At 47.4% G+C, this 18,005-nt stretch overlaps 1 protein-coding gene across 6 annotated transcripts in view; it reads right to left on the bottom strand.

Annotated features, from left to right (window-relative positions):
- The window catches only part of sipa1l1 (signal-induced proliferation-associated 1 like 1), a 54,834-nt gene that overhangs the window by 28,603 nt on the left and 8,226 nt on the right, over positions 1–18,005 (bottom strand). For 5 of the 6 annotated variants that reach the window (XM_023802335.2, XM_023802329.2, XM_023802334.2 and 2 more), the window contains exon 2: positions 7,290–7,357. The gene's annotated coding sequence lies outside the window, so the exon portion shown is untranslated. Of the gene's footprint in view, positions 1–7,289; positions 7,358–7,974; positions 8,407–18,005 lie in introns of those variants that run through there. The other variant, XM_023802332.2, reaches the window with a different exon arrangement.

The raw sequence follows: 18,005 nt of genomic DNA, 5'->3' as shown, positions 1-18,005 counted from the left end.
TGGAGGGGAAAAAAAAAAAAAGTAAAACTAAGACTGGAAGCAGAGCAGAGACAGGCCCTTTGAAGGCGCCACTGAGCGCGGGGGTGTGCGGACAACTGGGATATCCACGTTACATGCCCCCCCAAGGCAATGCTACTGGTTAGTGCTGAGGCTGAGCCTCCTGCGCCGTGCAGGAGAGCAGGAGCCACTGCACATGTCTTGGGAGCTCTCAGTCCATACTGGTCCCGCCCCTCAACCCATGTTACTTCAGAAAAACACCTTAAAGGACCCATACAAGCCAAACAGGAAAGAGCACATCAAGCTCTGAATGATGATATCGTGGGGGGAAGGGCTGGTTTAGAAGATGAGGCGAAAATGACGCGCACCGCAGCCTACTGTCACCCACAGAACAGCCTAGACGTCACCAGACGCCACTGCGATTAAAGCCACTGGTATGACTGTCATCTTGGAGCTCGTTGGGGACTTCTGATTCCTGATTTGGCGGTGAGGCACAGAACCCTCAAAGGGGAGCGTGTGGGGGGGAGGTGGACGTCCGAGAGGCACAGGAGAGCTGCTCAAAATATTGTGAAATAGTATTATGATAGAAGATAGAAGGGGCATAGACCAAGAATGTGCCGTCGGGGCATCTGCCGTGAAAACAAATGACAGATGAGATGCTAGATGGAAGAATTCTGGAGCGAAATGGCTTGGGTACAATTTAGCTGCACCTGTTTTTCTGTTAAAGCAGAGACGATGAGGGAGGGAGGGAGAGAGAGAGAGAAAGGAGAGAGGAGGAGAGAGAAAGACCAGGACAGAAAAGGAGCTGCTATGAAGGTCCAAAACATCCAAGTGGAAAAACCAGTCTGGATGTAGAAGACGCCCTGCATCGTCCTTGCCATCCGTTCCGATCCTCTGTGCTTAAGGCCACTGCCACCCCAACCCAGGACAAATGCTGCTCTTGTCTTTCTGTGTTTATCACTGCCCATATTTCCTGTGTGCTCGGGGGGTCCCGGTGGCCGGGGGAGTGGAAAGTTACAGAGGAATACAGACAGTCAGCTTCCCCTGCATCCGGCAGCGGGCTGGTATCTCACTGAGCACGCTCACCGCTGGGGCCACGTACACACAGCTGGGTTCCGGGGAGCCGCCCGCCCTCATGCCGCAGACCCACCCCTAGAGCTGCGGCCGGCCAATCGCAACATAAGCACTGACCTCAGCCATCAAAAGCATGCGGATTTGGGGACTTCTGTGGCCTATATGGCACACAGCAGGTTGCCTGAATGGCAGTAAATACCTCTCCCAGGTACAACCCAACACAACACCGGCGCACAGACAAAGATCCTTTCAGCCCAGTGAGTAGCATCCTGCTGTGAACCGTAAGACAGTCAGAAAGATAGAGAAGACAAGGCCAACGTGCCAGCAAGGAGAGAAGCCGCCTTGCGTTCACACAGGAGACCTCGCCGTGCAGGCAGCACAGTGGACAGCCCAGAGCGACCTTGACAGGGCGCTATTATCAACACGGGTCACGTCCGCCGTGCCGAGCGATTAAATCTGTAGTTGCACGTTTGCAATACGGCGATTCACAGCAGAGAGGAGAACACAGAATAGCTTACGTAGGAAAACAGGGTACAGCCGTGAAAAAGCAGGGGTAAGGGTCTTGGGCAAGAGCTCACATCAGGAGTATTAACATAGCAAGAGGTGGTCACACCATAATTCAAGGGCTCTCGGCTGGGATGGGAAGCCTTTCATATTTAGAGGGAGATCCCGTTCATTCAGAGCTGAGACCAGTGAAGTACAGTAAACAGCCGGTTCGAGGACAGCTGGGTCAGCTTCGCGCACGTCTTGAAATCCGCTTACCCATGCACAGACACACACGAAGCAGGCTGGTGTGTCATTAAGTTTTACTATCCCTGCCTCATTCCAGCCCTCCTCAATGAGGCACAGAGATTACACACTTCCCACAAACAGCTGCTCGCAGGCCCCATCAACCACGCATCATCCGGCTGACTTCCTCCGCAGCCCACTGATTCACAGGCGCAGAGCCCTTCTGGACCACTGGAGGCCAGGACAAGTGTTCCTGCTTTGACCTGAATCGCCCCGAGTCTGTGTGTTTGTGGGCATAAATATATTACATTGTGGGGACTGTGATAATAACCTGTTATTTTGACCTTGTGGGAACATTTCTTCCTCTCCCCACAACAGGGAAATCAATTTTGTAAAAATCTGTGACAGCGATCTAAAAAATAAAAATTCCAATAGACTTGTATTTTGTTTGGTTACTTATGGTTAAGATCATCATTGTTAGGATAAGGGTTTTCCCCATAGAAATCAATGAAGAGTCCCCACAAAATATGAATACAAATGTATCTGTGTGTGTTTCAGGGTTACAGGAGGTTGGAAACTGCTATAGTTAGACAGACCTTTAGTTAGACAGATCTACATTCAGCTTAACAGGTTAACTGGTTAACCCATGGGGTTGTGTTACACAGCAATATGGCAGGACAGTAAAGAAAGAAAAGAACACAGCAGGCTAATCACACACTGAAATGAAGACTCCACTTATACAGAGAGGGCATTTTTGGACTCAGCAGTACAACAGCACTGCCCTGTTGCCCTGGGACGACAAGCTAAGGGCCTCTTTTCCTGCATTCTGAGTGCGGGGAGGCAAAAAAAAAAATGTTTTTCAAAAAAACAGGAAGCGCTTGCTGCCACATCCTCTTGGCACGGCACCAAGGAGGAAACACCGGCCACAGGTTCAAGAGCGCTCCAGGAAAATGCACAGCTCTGTGACAGTAACTGGACAAACCCTGGTTCACCACTAGCTAAAATTACCTGGGTCACCTGGTGTCTGCAGAACTGCCGTCACAGCCGGACCCCCCCTTGGATTTCTGCAGATTTATGCACAGTCAGATCACCCCCCAGATGCCTAATAGAAGTAGCCACACCAACCTGAAGAACTTCAAGAATCTACTGAAAACTGTCCTACTCACATGAATGATGATAAGGTAAGTCCAAGGACACCCTGTGGGAGTGCATAATTCTCCAGACTCCCAAAGAAATATGGATTATACTCTCACCGCCCCCCCCCCCCCCCCCCATGCAAGAGAACTTCAAAAAGGCCCTGAATTTCAGACAAACCCTGCACATCTAAGCCACTCCCCCAGGAGTTGGGTCAATGCAAATCCTCATGGGACTCCCAGTAAACTCCAATTAAAAAGCATTTCTACGAGTAGGAAAGATGCTTTTGAAATCAGAACTTCTGATCTGTGAGCTTCACACTAAATCACCTTTGAATCTCCTGCCATCCACAAATAAGATACCATACTTTAATAGTTATACTCAAAATACATATTCTATTCACTAACAATATGACAACACAAAGACTGTCAGTGAGCCAGACCTGGGAGAGAGGATGGCAGATGGATGGACTGAATGCAGAGATTCTGGAGGAGTCCACCTCTCTGCAGCAGTCTGAAAACCCAGAGAGGTGACTTTTCTTTATTATTATTTTTTTTAAGTGGTCCTTGATCTACTTCGTTTTCTGGTACCAGGCCCATTTAATAACCAAGAGCTTCCAAATCAGCAGGCACACAAAAATGGGAGAGACATGAACTGGTAACGCAGGTCCTTCACTCCGCAGTGTGCTGTAATCAGAGTACAACTCGCTTGCCAGTTATCGTTCACCGTTAGCTCACGCATAATAAGGCTTTGTTTGGTGGCTGCGGCAGTCCTCCGTTCAGCGCCAACCCCGCCTCCCCCCCCCCCCCAGACCACTCTACATTGCATTTATCGTCAGGGAGACCTCAAAAGCTTGGCTCATTTTCTATGTACCTTTACAAGACCTGATGGCAAGGGGGATGAGTGTCACCCTGAAGACCTCATGGCTGAATAGGTACATGGGGGGTGGCGGAGAGGACACAAAGACCACCCTGTCTACCACATCTGAAGTGGACTGCATTTTACACATTCCCAACCATCAGCATCACTGCAGAACATTTTCTCTGACCTTGTAGCCATACTTTAAACCCCTAAACAGGAATCACTGGGAGGTGAACACCAGCATTTTTGGACCGTGCGATTATTAGCCCTGCCTTTGTCTCTCCACAATGCTCCTGCAAGTCGTTCTGAACATCTGGTAGGACCCACATCTGCCTTCTCAGCAATCTATACCTGCTCCCCAGTGCAGAGGTGCAACGTAAGCTCATCTTCCGACACAGCGAGGGAGCTCCGGACCACGAGAAAAGAGGACTCGCACTACACCGGGGACACACTGGCCCCCATGAGAAACGAAGCAATGCGGATGATAATGAATGCATGGTTCAGGACGAGCCCGTCGCTGTGGCGCTGCTCAGACACGCTGATTGCTCTTCGAGCATGCAGGCAGCAGGGCCCCAGAAAGGAAGGTGGCTTTAATTACTCCCGAACAGCGCTGTTAATTAAAGCGGGGGGTCTCAGCAATTAGAATTTCATTAAAAGGGGGCTGTTTATTCGCCTTTCCCGGCACAGCAAACCTAAATAATAAAGGCTTTAAACTAAGCGTTAGCCGTTTCCTTGAGTTCTTACTGCCAATGTCGAGGTTGGTAAATCTCCAGCACATACAAACCAAGGTACTATTACTCACACTTACAAATGTTAAGACAAAGAACAGCATATCCTGAGATTACTGGACCACAGCTCATTTTTACTAAGACAATCTTTTCAACTGTTAATTCTAGAGGAATTATGTCACTTGAGGGCCTTATCGGGATAACCAGTGCTGAATGAGGTGAATGAAGGTCTGACTGTCACACAAATGCCATACAAAACAGACATTTATCTCCATAATCCTATCAATCAATAATGGGCTCCTCCGTATGGCTGCATTAGCCATTCTTGGCGTCAGCATAGGCGTGGGCCGGGCGCTGACACCTTGCAGGGGTGGGGATGGCCGAATCTTCTTGTAAACACAGGCTCCAAGCTCCTACATCCCCCGAAACCCTCCGTAAGGCCTGGCCCTGAGCATGACCACTCCCTGAACAGGATCTGCTGACATTGGAGGTAGGGAGGGAGGGAGTGAGACAGGGACACCAAACCTGTCTCGGCGGATTGTTTAGGCTCAGCTTTCCTAGACTTTATGGTATACATTACAAAAGCACAAACCGTCACACTGAATCACAGAGGATCACAGCTGATGAAATCTCAGAATTATACCTATTGGTCCTTGCTTAAAGTGCTCACAGAAAGTCTTGACACGCTTGCATAATTCAGTTAAAATACTGCAAATTTCTTGCTTTTATAACAAAAATCATTACTTTATTCATATGCTTATAAAAATATATCACATTTGAAACAACCAGTAGTTTTTAGTAAATCATTAATTTCATGTAGTAATAAATTGAAACACAAATTATAGCTCTAAAAGCTGTTTGAGTAAAAAAAAAAATCATTGACAAGCAGTGTCATCAGATGATTTTTAATTAGTGACACCTTTGCAATAACATACAACACCAAACATTTGTGGTTAGTGTTCATTTGGGAGTCAGTGACTACAATTGCAATTAATGATAAAATTGCAAGAACAGAACTGAATGAGTCAGTCAAAAATTATGACATTTAATAAAAAGAAGACTTTTGTTATGAAACCAATAAATTTGTAACATTTTTACTGAATTAAGTGTGAGTTTCTGTGAGCACTGTACATGCATGAAAATCCACTTAATTTTTCACTGCCCCCCTTTATACAGTCCATCCTGCTAGACACAGACACATTAATGAAGATTTTTTTTAAAAAAACCAAATCTGGTAGATAGATATTAAATGTCTTAGTGGTAAATGTTTAACACAAGTGAAAACTGCAAAGGCAAACAAAATAGCAACAAAATACCGATAGTGTTTCCTCTGGCAGGAATTATAGCTGCAAATCCTTCTAAAACGTGCAACCAGTTCTGCACACAGCTGTGCTTTCATTCTTACTGGGTCTCTTCCATGTCACTCCCAGTAGAATTGGACTTGGGATTCTGACCGGGTCATTGATTTTCTTCTTGTTAAGCTCTCGCCGACCTTGCAGTCATGGTCATTATCCTGCCGGACGGTCTGCACTCTCCCTCACAGACCATGGCACATCTTACCAGAAGGCCTACCCATAATGCTCCATATTTCCTCACCCGATCGCAACAAACATGTTCCTGACTGATTGGACTGCCCGATATCCCTCTAGCAATACCCCCCAGAACAGTTTCTCTGACCTGTGTTAACACTTCCTGTCATAATGTTTTAACATTTACCATAAAATCACATTCTGACAGGATTTCAGAATCCTGCATTATGGTTGGACATAGAGAATTCAGACATGCTGTATGTCTTACAGTCTGGGACCCTGAAATGTTTATATGTGAACACTTATGGGGTTACATCTTCAGTCAAATTTCCCTGCCGGTACATGAAGGACAGTTGTGTACATCTGTTGTTTGGTGTTGGACGTGCTTACACATTTCCAAGATTTGCAAAAACTGGGTGAAACTACCACACTGGATTTTCACATTTTTTCCATAGACTAAAGTAAAACCAAATAAACGTCTCCTGCATTCCACAGTAGCACATAAGTCATCTGTTGGGGCAAACACTGGTCCTCTACCTCGTAAAAGCAGCCTCTTTTCAGAGGGTCTCCAACAAGTTAATTAAGAAGCGTGACGAACCGAGGGTTAAAGCCTTAAAAATGCTTGCACTGCAATTACAGCTCACAAGCAAGGGTACAGAGAAGGAATGAATATCAGATGATCTAGCCCAGCAGGCACAGGTGAACAATGGTCATGAGCCGCACATCAGGGGGGCACAGGGCTCAAGTGGCTTCAGAGCATTCTGGGAAATTAACTTATTAGCATACAGAAATATCCCGCGAATCAGACCACCCATGTCAGCGAGTCTTTGGACAAGTGACACATTGTGACAACTTCTCATTCAGACGCGTGTCACTTTGAAAAGGAAGTGGCCGTGAAAGGAGAGAGGGTGAGCTGACCATTACCTGCGGCGTCATGACCAAAAAAAACAAAAAAAAAAAAAACAAAGCCATCCATTGATCTTCCAGTGCAGAAGCGAAGTGTCTGCGCTTCTCCCTAAAGCTTGTTAGAAGGCAACACCAATCTTATACAAGTATACTCTAATTTCTCCTTTATCAAGCACTGTCATTACCAGGCTGATTGCTAACAGGCCTGTTATTAACCTGAACCCTTCTGTGTCTGATAGGCACAGCGCAGCTCTGAGATGGGGGTAAGGAGAAGGGCAGTAGAGGACAAACTAACCCCCCACACATACCCTTGCGAGTCATGTGTACTTACAGCTCTGCCTCTCACTCTGGGCTCTTCTGCTTCTTCAGCCCGCGCTGTCTCTCTGGCTTAAAGAGGTTCTGCAAGAGAAGGAACGAGAAACTCAGGACGGAAAATAAAATCAGGCACGTTAAACGAGGCCAGCAGATGCACAAGGCACGCAGGCAGTTTCCCATAACGGGGTTCTGACAAGGGATGGCCCAGCGTGAAAAATGGCTGGATGACACGGTGATTAATGCACCAATAACATCCAAGAACAACAAAAATTAAAAAAGTGTGTGTGTCGGGGGTGGTTTCTAATGAAAACCGGTCAAATCTGGGCAAATCTGGGCAAATCTCAGGCAGCCTCAGGCACCGAGGTGGGAAGATGCCATAGCATGTATCACTTCTGAACCTGCCCTACAGCTACCAGGGGTTACCAAGACCTTGGGCTCCATCTCTGCCTCTCTAGGGATATCTGCTTAACCAGAAGGGGACACCATGATTACCCAGCAAACCCCAGCGTAGATTCAGCTCGTCCCAGACATGGCATCTGGGTCCCAGGTTGCAGGAAGCCACACTCTGCCGAGGGCTCATGCCAGGAGGAATTTCAGGCAGCAGCCAACCTGACAGAACTGCATCCTGGTAACAGATCTGTAAACACGGCGCATTTCCAGCCGCTGCTTTAGCGAGTGGCGTGACGGGGAGCGATACGCACACAAGAGTCGGCTTGTTCCATGAGGTTCGCCGTGGTCTTGAGCAATGAGCCTGGAGAAGCATCGCAGATTGAGGCACTCAATGAACTTTCAGGTTCGCTGGGTCCCCGTCACATTTTTCAATAGCAGGCAGCCTAACCGGAGCCATATAATGTTACACCAACGCTGCCAAAAACCGGTTTTATACATTTCTCTGACTTTCAGGTGTCTAAAGACCCACCCCCAAAAAAACCCACCAATATCTCCAGGAGCTCAAAAAGAAGAACAAAGAGTTGAAGGTATCAGGCATCTGGACTTTTCAGAGCCTCTGATTACCTTCAGGAATGGCAGTTCAGAGATCTCAGATGTTTACCACGCTCTCAATTAGTGCATTTGCACTTCAGGACAGAGCTCTTAGTTAACTGTCTTCAGTGACTCCTCACTAGTGGCTCTTTAGCTTATATGGGATGCATGAGAGCTGACACCCATCAATTAGCTGCCAAGAGTATTTATTTAAAAACAAACATAGTAAGGTGTGACTAGTTATGATGCAATATATCAGAATTCTCCAGAACTATTCAACACTAACCACAAGAACAGAAAAGGTATGAAGAAAAGTAGAACCATATTTAAATAAAACGACTTATTTGCTGAGATAAAAATGCTCTTTGACCACAATAAGAACAGGCTAGGTGACTCTTTTCAAGACTCGTCATCTCTGACTAAGTCCAGCAACAGAAGCACTTCTGCTTCAGTGACGGAGGTCTTCTTCCTCTTAAATTGACAGCATAACAAGTTTGAGGCTCAGAGACATTTAACTGTCATACATCCGGGGTCTCTGGAGGATAGACATTTGGGAGTGGTAGCTGACTTCCTGAAAAAAGAACATGACTCTGAGGAGTGCCTTGAGGAACCAACAAGGGATTAGAGTACCATTTAGGCCTTTGTGGGCCCCCTCTGTTAAACCCATAGCACCCTGAACACTAGGAGCACATTTTACAGTTACATTCACAGCACCGCTGCCAAGGGAAAAAGTTCAGCCTCACAAGCTAGATGACTGGCCAGTGTCAGATAAATTCCTGCGTTTTTCTCCTGGATCCCATTCAGGGCTAACAGACATTATATTCCTTGGCCCACTCTCTGGTTTCATTTGTCATCCTTCCAAAGTCTTCTCAAAAGCATCTGGGCCAATCTGCTGCAGAGTGGATCAAAACTCTTCATCTTGGCTTCGAGAAGCTTACAAATAGTTTAAACTTGGTCTACAGGCAGACAGACAGACAGACATGCAGGTCTGCAGACAGACAGACAGACAGGTACCAATGCTAAACAATGCCACTGAAAAAGAACAAGCTCCCCAAGTCTCCAAACATCACCTTCTTCTACAAACTCAGCGTCAGGCAGCACCAAATTGGGGTCTCCAACGGCAAGCAGTAAAGCTGTTCGTCACCTCCGATGCTACACACTAAGCAAGGGGGCAGAGTCAAGACTGTTCTCTCTATAAATAATAATGAAGGACCTTCCCAAACATTAAAGACAACAGCCATCAATATCCGATTGTAGACTACCTGGAGGAGATGCAAGCTGAAGCTACACTGACATACTCACACTCATATACACTGAAGGGCATCTCTGCAGTGTAGGCTCCTGTCCCACCGCCCTTCAGAGAAGACAAAGCAAGTGAGGGTGACCGCGGGTTCACTTTACTCGGCATTGGCCGTGGTGGTAATGGGGAATGGGAACCGTAAATCTCAGGCTGTGCAGCTGGGCTCGCCGCTCAGGAACTGGAATGGGAGCTGGGACACGACTGCGGAGATTGCTTACCAAGATCAGGAAAGCAGTGGGGGTCTTTCTGCAGGAAGGTGGGAAGATCTTGAATAACTTTGGTAATTAATCAAATAATACACTGGAGGCAGGAAAACTATCCTCTGAACACAGGCAGACTGATATTCAAAATTAGGTTATTCAAACGGCTAATAAAGTATGCGCTTTGAGGTTTATCAAGCATTAGGAACAGAAGAAAAAAAGGTATGGCAAAAAGATGCACACTGTAACCCCAACTTTGCCTGTCTCACTGTGTAAGGCCTCACTGATTCCCCGATCATCCAGATTAAAAGCATCAGTCGAAAACAGCATGCGAAGCGGAACAAGGCAGACAGAGCCGCGGTTCCCTGTGGCCGTGGCCGTGCCCTGCCAGTCACCCCTGCTACCGTGGGCAGGCCGGCATCCGGAGGCCAGAAACAGAACAAAGTGGATTAAATTACAGGCCTGAAAAACAAAAACCACATCGTGTGAGAAGGTAAACGATAGCATGCAGGTATAAACGTTTTCGCTGCTTCCCCACCCCCACCGAATCCACCACTGCCATTAGCACGGAAAGGCCTGACAGGCACGCAAACACCTGCTGCAACTGATGAGAAACTACATCTCCCTGACCGCCTGACATCGCATGCCCCTACTCAACAGCTGCCCCCCCCCCACCCGGATGAACCTCCATCTGAATCTACATATAACAATTAGAGGGTAGTAATGACTCCTACTCAAGCACCGGAGGAAAGGTGTAATTTTATATCGAAATACCATTTAATTAAGCAGGCCTTTTTCACGGTGCTGACAGGCTTTTCTTGATCTGCATACGAGAAACATTTCAGCAAATTATAAACTTTACCTGTACCTTTACACCATATATTAAAAATATATGCCAATTTTTTTTAAATGATGCCCAACCCCTGCTGTCATTTTCACTCAGGTTGCCAGGGAGACAAGCAGGCGCTCCGTTTTGCATCGGATTCCTGGGAACCCTAGGCATGCTGGGAACTATTATATCAGGCAGTAAAAACCAGAGGCCAAGCAGCCAGGAATAAATCATTCAACACACAGGAAGCCAGCCAGGAAGAAAGGTCTGGAAAAGCACGGCTGCTCATTTGTTAGCGTGATTCATACCCAGCACCTGGGGAAGGCTGGGAATTTTCCCCGCATAGACAAACACATAAATAAGAGCGTAAATAAAAACTCGGGAGACCGAAGAGTCACCGTTTCATACAGACTTAATTGGACTGCACTTTCACAGAAGGTCATTGGCTAAATTTAGAATGGTACGCTGCCTGTCCTGACTGTTCTCATTAAGTTATCCTTTAAAAGCATAGATATCTGTGTCGGGGGGTTTCCTTGGAGGTGGTGGCGCAAAGGAGGGGGTGAGATACTTCCAATGGGTGAGGAGACCTCACTGGTGAGAAGGGCTAACGCTGTCCAGAGTCCTCAGCCCACGATCAAATATTTAGGAGGTGATTTGTGGAATTTCCCATGATCCTCTCCTCTAAGGCCAGGCAGGAAATGATTACATACAGAAAGAAGTCCATACAGCACTCAGACAGGAAGAGCTGCTAGCATTCGCCCCTGGAGTTGCCCGGGTGTCAGGAGGAGAACATGTTTAGTGGGGTAGGGTAAATTTTCTTCTTTGCTAACACTCCCCCCTACCCCCCAAGACTGCAGTGCTTCCACTGGACAGAGCAGAGTAATGGGAGCACTGGGTTGGTCTGGCAGGTGAGCACATGATACTAAGCACGATGGAAATCAGTTCTACCCCCCCCCATCCAAGTGCCTCCTGGCCACTGTGGACGCACTGTCCTTTTGTTTATAGCTTTTCCTCCTTAGTTCTCTCCCACAAAATGGACAAACTGCAGGGTTAAGCGATGCCAGTGAGCTGAAAGCCACCCCCCACCTACCCTGCCTCGGAGCTCCTGAAAAACAAGCCCCCCCACTGTTACCTTCTTAGGTTAGCAGCCCACCTAACGAGCTGGAGGGAACCCAACAGCCAAGATCAAAGTCGCCAGTCCACCTTGGGCCAGAGCTGTGGAACAATTCCCCCCTCCAGCCAACACACGGGTCAAGAAAGCGACTGCGGCCAAGCGGTGCTGCTTCTCCTCCCCGGATGTGGAAATATATGACGGGCCTGGGCTCCAGAAGGGGAATGGAATGCTAGCGATACCGAGCACAGGAACACAGCACAGGAACACAGCACAGGAACACAGCACTCCCACTATAGACACAAACAATAACAGTGACGTGCAATCCCACACCCCACTGTCAGTGTGCTGATCATCACCCCACGCGTACACGAGAGGGTGTCGGGTTGGCTTACTTTAATATAAAGCCCCGCTGATCACCTCGTTAAGGGCGTGAAGTCACACAGAAAGCCTTAACTGCCTCACACCTGTCACCCCATCACAGGATCAGCACTGTCGATCCCTTAGGAGACCACGAGGCACAGCCTGTGAGCGACCTCACCCTCTCATATCACCAGTGGACTGTGACTCAAAGGGAAGATAGAGGGGTGTGATCATCTGAGATAAACAATGTAATCGCTACAAGCAAAGGGTCGCCGCGGAGACCCCATTCAGTCACCAGCAGTTATTAACCCGGCTGACGGTCAAAGTCCGGCTGCAGGTCAGCAGCAGGGGGCGGAACTACTAGTTAACATGGAAATCAAACGATAACGAGACTCCGTTGAACACAGTAACCCCACTTTCGGGGGTGCGGTCAGTGTAGACGGGCTTGTGGATACAGCCGCAACCTTGGGTCACTGAAAAAGACACACTGGAAGAAGTTTTAAAACAGACCATATGTGCAGTGCCCACATGGCTGACCAACTTCCATGATGCCGTGTAGCCCCTGCTGCTCACCCCTGACCACTGCCCGGGGCCTCTGGAGTGCACACCAGGCCAGAAGTCCGCCTATACTGGGAGTCAGCCAATGTCCTCGATTCTACCCCCTCAAGTCAAAGGTCATCGACAGCCACACAAAGCACCCAGCAAAGTCTCCATAGGCCGAGCCAAAACGAGGTGCGGTTTTAAGGGACCAGTGCTTCATATAAGATGTGGTCAGAGCCACCACCCATAATGCCAGATTTCCAGTCCAAATAAGCTAAATTAGCAAAGAAAACAAACATGCTTTGCAGTGCAGTGCTCAGCTGCCAGATCCTTTGAAGGAGACAAAAAAAGACATGAAATGGTGACGCTAAAAGTAAAAACATTTCCAAAATCGTAGATGGGGTCTTATTTCAGAGCTCAGAAAGCTTCTCTCTCACGGAGGGGGGGGGGGTTGCCACTATCTGTCCACATCCAGGATTCGACAACCTGGCCAACTTCAAAACTTCCACCCACTTCCAACAGGGGTCTACACCCCAAACGGGCAAGAAGACACACTTCTATTAAAAATTGCTCCCTACAAATTAGCCAGGGATCAAAGCAGAGATTGCAAGTTCCAACCATCATTTTCCCCAAATGATTTGTATGCTCTACAGTGATTTTGGGGGATTCGGGTGGAGGTGTCATTTCCAGACATGGAGGCGGGGTCTTTCCATTCTCTTAGCCAATCACGTTGCCCTTTAGAGTAAAATATTCCCCGAAAGACCAAAAAAGGCCTGTCTGATCTAGGAGCTACAAACCGCAGGAGACCGGCTGATCTAATTGGAGCCATGTTCAAACAGGCGGTGTGAAATGGCTTCGCGAAGAAAATTAGAGAGCAACATTTCAGTTGGAATAGCCTCAATGGCAAATGGGAACATAGAGACATCTACAAGAAGCACGAGGGCTCTTCTGGGCCTTGGGGTCAAAGTTGAGCAGCTGGGACGATGACAGGAAACAGCCCTTGCTTAAACAATTAGTTTCAACACTGTTGGCTGGCTTCAAAGCCGAAAGAACAGGGTGTAACAGAAACCTGTTGTTGCAGAAGCTTTTCGACGCGGAGTAGGACGGCCGTGGGTGGATCACCTGGCAGGAACGTCCTGGTGCTCATCAGGCTCAAGTAATTTGGGATTTTGCAGCACAGGGCACAGTGCTTAAGTTTAACACGTCTGATTGAGAATTACTGACGCAGCCCTCCCCCCACACACACTATCCAGTAGATGAGCATCTGGCTGCTCTAGGATGGGGACGGGGGGGGTGGGCTGCCAGGAGTTGCCGCATCCCGAAGCGGAAGAGCTGGGGAAAATTAGCAGGCTCTGCCTTTCAACGAGGGTGTCCGCTAACGAGGCATGTAATTTGGCATGGTGCAACCTCAGCGGCATTCCCTACCCAGTGTCAGTTTAACTCCTTCGCCTCTGGGCACTGACTCCCTCTTCAGTCGGTAGGCAAGCAAAATTTCTACCAGCAGGGGGCATTGCAACGCGAGAGCTACTGTCCCGAGACTGCGACAGAACTCACACACCAAGGCACTGTAGCCCTCAGGTGTTCTGATCAGTGGTGGGGCACAGTGTAACAACCCAGCACAATAGACCCCGAAAGGAACCAGGGCCAGCAACTGCCCAAAGGAGCGAAGGTCTGTATCCCTCCCATTCCAATGAAGCACGTTGTTCAAATAACAGGTAACGTTCCAACAAAGTACAACCAAAAGTACTGAAATGCCAAACCACACCAAACAGCGCACACAAAAAAACTCTGGGCCACCCACAGAGGAATAAGCACAGAGCATCGAGAACACAGTCACTCCAACTGATAGTGAGACACCGCAAGTCTCCAGGATCCTGACTATCATCAGCCCGCAAACGCGATGCCACATTCCATGCGAGAATGCGGTTGGCTTGTCGACATGACTGCCAACACGAAATCGACCGGAGGCACCTGCGAGCTTGAGTTGTTCCACCTGCATCTGAGCACACAAGCTGAGTAAACCAAAAGCAGGCAACTGCAGAAACCAGACGCTGACCTCCACAGCCTGGGAAAACCTGAGCAGCAAATCATGTAAACAACATCAGACCATCTGGTACTCACCATTACTCACCAGCTTACAACGTCAATATGGTTCTGATTTTTTTTTTTTTTCTTTTTCTTTTTATTCAGTAGTCTAAGGAAACAAAGTTGGAGTATGTTTGTGAACAGCCATGGCTGTAAAAACCAGTTTCAGCTCCCTCTAGTAACACCAGCTTCTCTCTGGCACCCCCCCAATTCACAGGGACCTGTGAAACTGCTCTAGGCAGTAACTTCATTAAAACAACACGAGTCCAATTAAACACAGTTGTGCAATTAATACGCAGATCTGCAGGGGGGCATTTGTGTTTGATGGACACATGTTACAGTAAATTACAAACAGAGCAGTGGAATCATGTTACCGGGCACCTACACTGGGGGAGGAGGCATGGGTGGGGCAGGTGCTTAGCATGCAGTGTGATGAAGCTTACACCATCATTCAGAAGGGCAATGACTGAAATCACCACCCCATGCCCCTCCATAAATCACTTCACAACTGCAACTGCACGCCACCACAATAAACAGCTTCACGCGGCGGGGAGCGGCAGCCCCTGGAGGAAGAGGTGGCCCAAACCTGGAGGTGAGATCATCTTTGCCAAAATCAGCCCATAAAAACCCAGGTGTGTTTCAGGGGGGTGTGGTGGGGGGGGGGGGCGGTGTCAACCTTGCGAGCGCCGTGAGTCACAGTTAAGTACAGGCCACACGGCCTTCACTGCGGATGATTCATAAAGTTAGGAGTCTCAGCATGGCGATCCAGACACGAGAGGATGACAGGTGATGACATTACAGGTGAGGGTTAGACAGAACTCTGTACCCAAGAGAAAAACCTACCAAAAATGATCTAGAACAAATTTAATTACAGCACAACAAGCAGCACTGGTCCTCACCTGAGAAATATCACATGATTGGTTGGTGCAGTACGATTTCAGAGTGCACTTCATGCAGCAAGCAAATTGCCAGTATTTTTCCGATATCGGCATTCACCACACGTTTTCCCTTTTAATCCATGTTTCTCCATTTATCCATGTTCAGGGGCTAAGCTGCATTCAGCACTACCTACTAAAATAGCCATTCCCCAATCTTTTGTTTTGTAGGATTGCCTATGCAAGCAGTCAGCATCGTAGAAGAATTGTGTCAATGTGTCATGATTCACATGCCAGGAAGCAATAAAAAATATTTTTCTATGCATCATAGCATGTTAAATGGTAATTATGGTAGTGAACATGAAAAATAAAAATCAACGTTTGGTGTTCAGTGGGCTTATCACAGTGCTGAACACTATTCAACTGGAAGCTTCTGGGTTAACAAATCAATGCGAAAAACACAGAAACAAAGAGCAGTCCAGCAGACCAAAAAATCCTTACCCAACGCCCTATTTTCAACATAATGCTACTTAAATTGAAAAGGTGATCACTGAATGAAAACAAGACTCAGGAGTGATATTTATCTGAATGGCATCACCCACTAAATATGTAAAGATGGCGTTCGGCCAAGTCTTTGTTTCAATAACAAATTACAACCTCAGCTCTAAAGAGGCACAGTTCTTATGATGAGACTGAATCACACATACCGCACACCCCTAGGAAGCTCTCAGTGCACCTTCCAGCCAAACCGTGCTGTGTACACTCAGCCCAGGGGAGCAGGGACGGGGTATCCAAAGCACTGATACTCTAGTCATTTAGGTTTTCACCTCTCTGCCATCTCAGGGTGACTGAAACACGAATGTTCTCAGGTCTTAGAGGAAGTTAGCAAGTCAGGAGTATATAAGCATGCGTAGTTAGGTGAACATAAGAGAACACACCGGGACATGTGAGAAAAGCACTGCAATGCACGTGAGCAGCAGCTCTGGAAGACTCCCGCCAGCTTACCCCTGCCTGTCCAGCTAATCATTACACTCCCAGAGTAAACGTTTACTTAGCGTTTCTGTAAATTGGGAGGCTCCCAAGTACACTAGCGGGAGGGGAAGGGAGGGGTGGGGTGGGGTGTACATGCTGCCCACCGCATTGTTCCTCTTGCTCGTGCAAATTTGCTTTCATCTCCGTGCAGCAGAGCAATGACCTCATCCCTATTGTGTGGGCAGAACACTCTCGTCCCATCCACGGGCTGGCTTGCTGTGCCAAAACTGACCCCCCCCCCCCACCCCTTCCACCCCCCACTCCCACATTCCAAAGGCTTAACGGGAAATGGTATCAGAATGATCTCCTGTTCACAACGCAGTTCCACCATCCCACTCCACAGCCTGTGGGATTCTGGGATAGCGGACCCAGATCCCCAGGGCAAATTCTGGTCAAGCGACCCTTGGGGGTCCCCATGTCAAATTTCAAGAACAGCAACTCCGAAATAGGTGTCATTGCTTCAGCTGCTTCTGATTGCAGAGCTCCAGACTAAATTTTCCAGTAGCAGTCCTGGTTCTACCAACTTTCTCAGCAGGTTGCACCAGCAAATTTGGTTGCACCTTTTTTGTTGTTTTTTTCTTTTTGGTTGAAAGTGGTATTATTTCTTTTTCAGTGGCTCAGCCAGTCTGTCCCTCTATGCAGCTGCACTCTCATCATCCCTTGTGTCTGTTTCAGGAATAGGGTTGGGCTGACTGCCTATCGCCAGTGGCTGACAGACATCAAGCCAGCCTCGTGATTTTTAAAATCTACCTGGTTTGCACCTGCGTCAGTAAATAAGAGGGCCAGTCTTTATTCGTATCTAGCAAGAAATTAGGATTAAATCTTATGCACAGGGCGAACTTTCCCGTTCACTCGATCTTAATTCTTGATCGTTATACTGTTGTTAAAATAACGACATACAATATAATGCCATTTCAAGCCCTTGACATTTAACTTATATTTCATGTTAAGAAATATTAATCAGTAAATTATTAATATCGTAAGGACTAGAGGAACCTACTGCTGATTTACTTTCATACCCAGGCTTTTATAATCTTAATTTTCCACATTGCATTTGAGCGGCCCTATTTTAGGATAACTATCTTTAACTTAAAATAATTAGATTTTCCTGATTGGTTAATAATAGCCAAACAAGACAAAATGTTACTATGAATCGAAATAAAAGAATTTGAAGTTGTTTCCGATCACACCTTTATTTAGAAGAAAAAAAATCAGAACATCACACTTCATAGGCTGGGGTTCCTTTTTAGCGACTAGGTCTGTGGACATCATCACTACATCACTATGACTAAGTAAGCAAAGCCGCGAGTCTGAGATCGGCGGCTTCAGGACTTTGCTATTTTAGTGCACAGGCGCATTCACCTAAGCAGTCAAAATATCAGCGTTAAGTATACTGAAGTATAAGAGACTCACGGC

Source organism: Paramormyrops kingsleyae, chromosome 14 (genome assembly GCF_048594095.1).
Source record: "Paramormyrops kingsleyae isolate MSU_618 chromosome 14, PKINGS_0.4, whole genome shotgun sequence".
NCBI lineage: Eukaryota > Metazoa > Chordata > Actinopteri > Osteoglossiformes > Mormyridae > Paramormyrops > Paramormyrops kingsleyae.
This window is presented reverse-complemented; position numbering and strand designations above follow the sequence as displayed.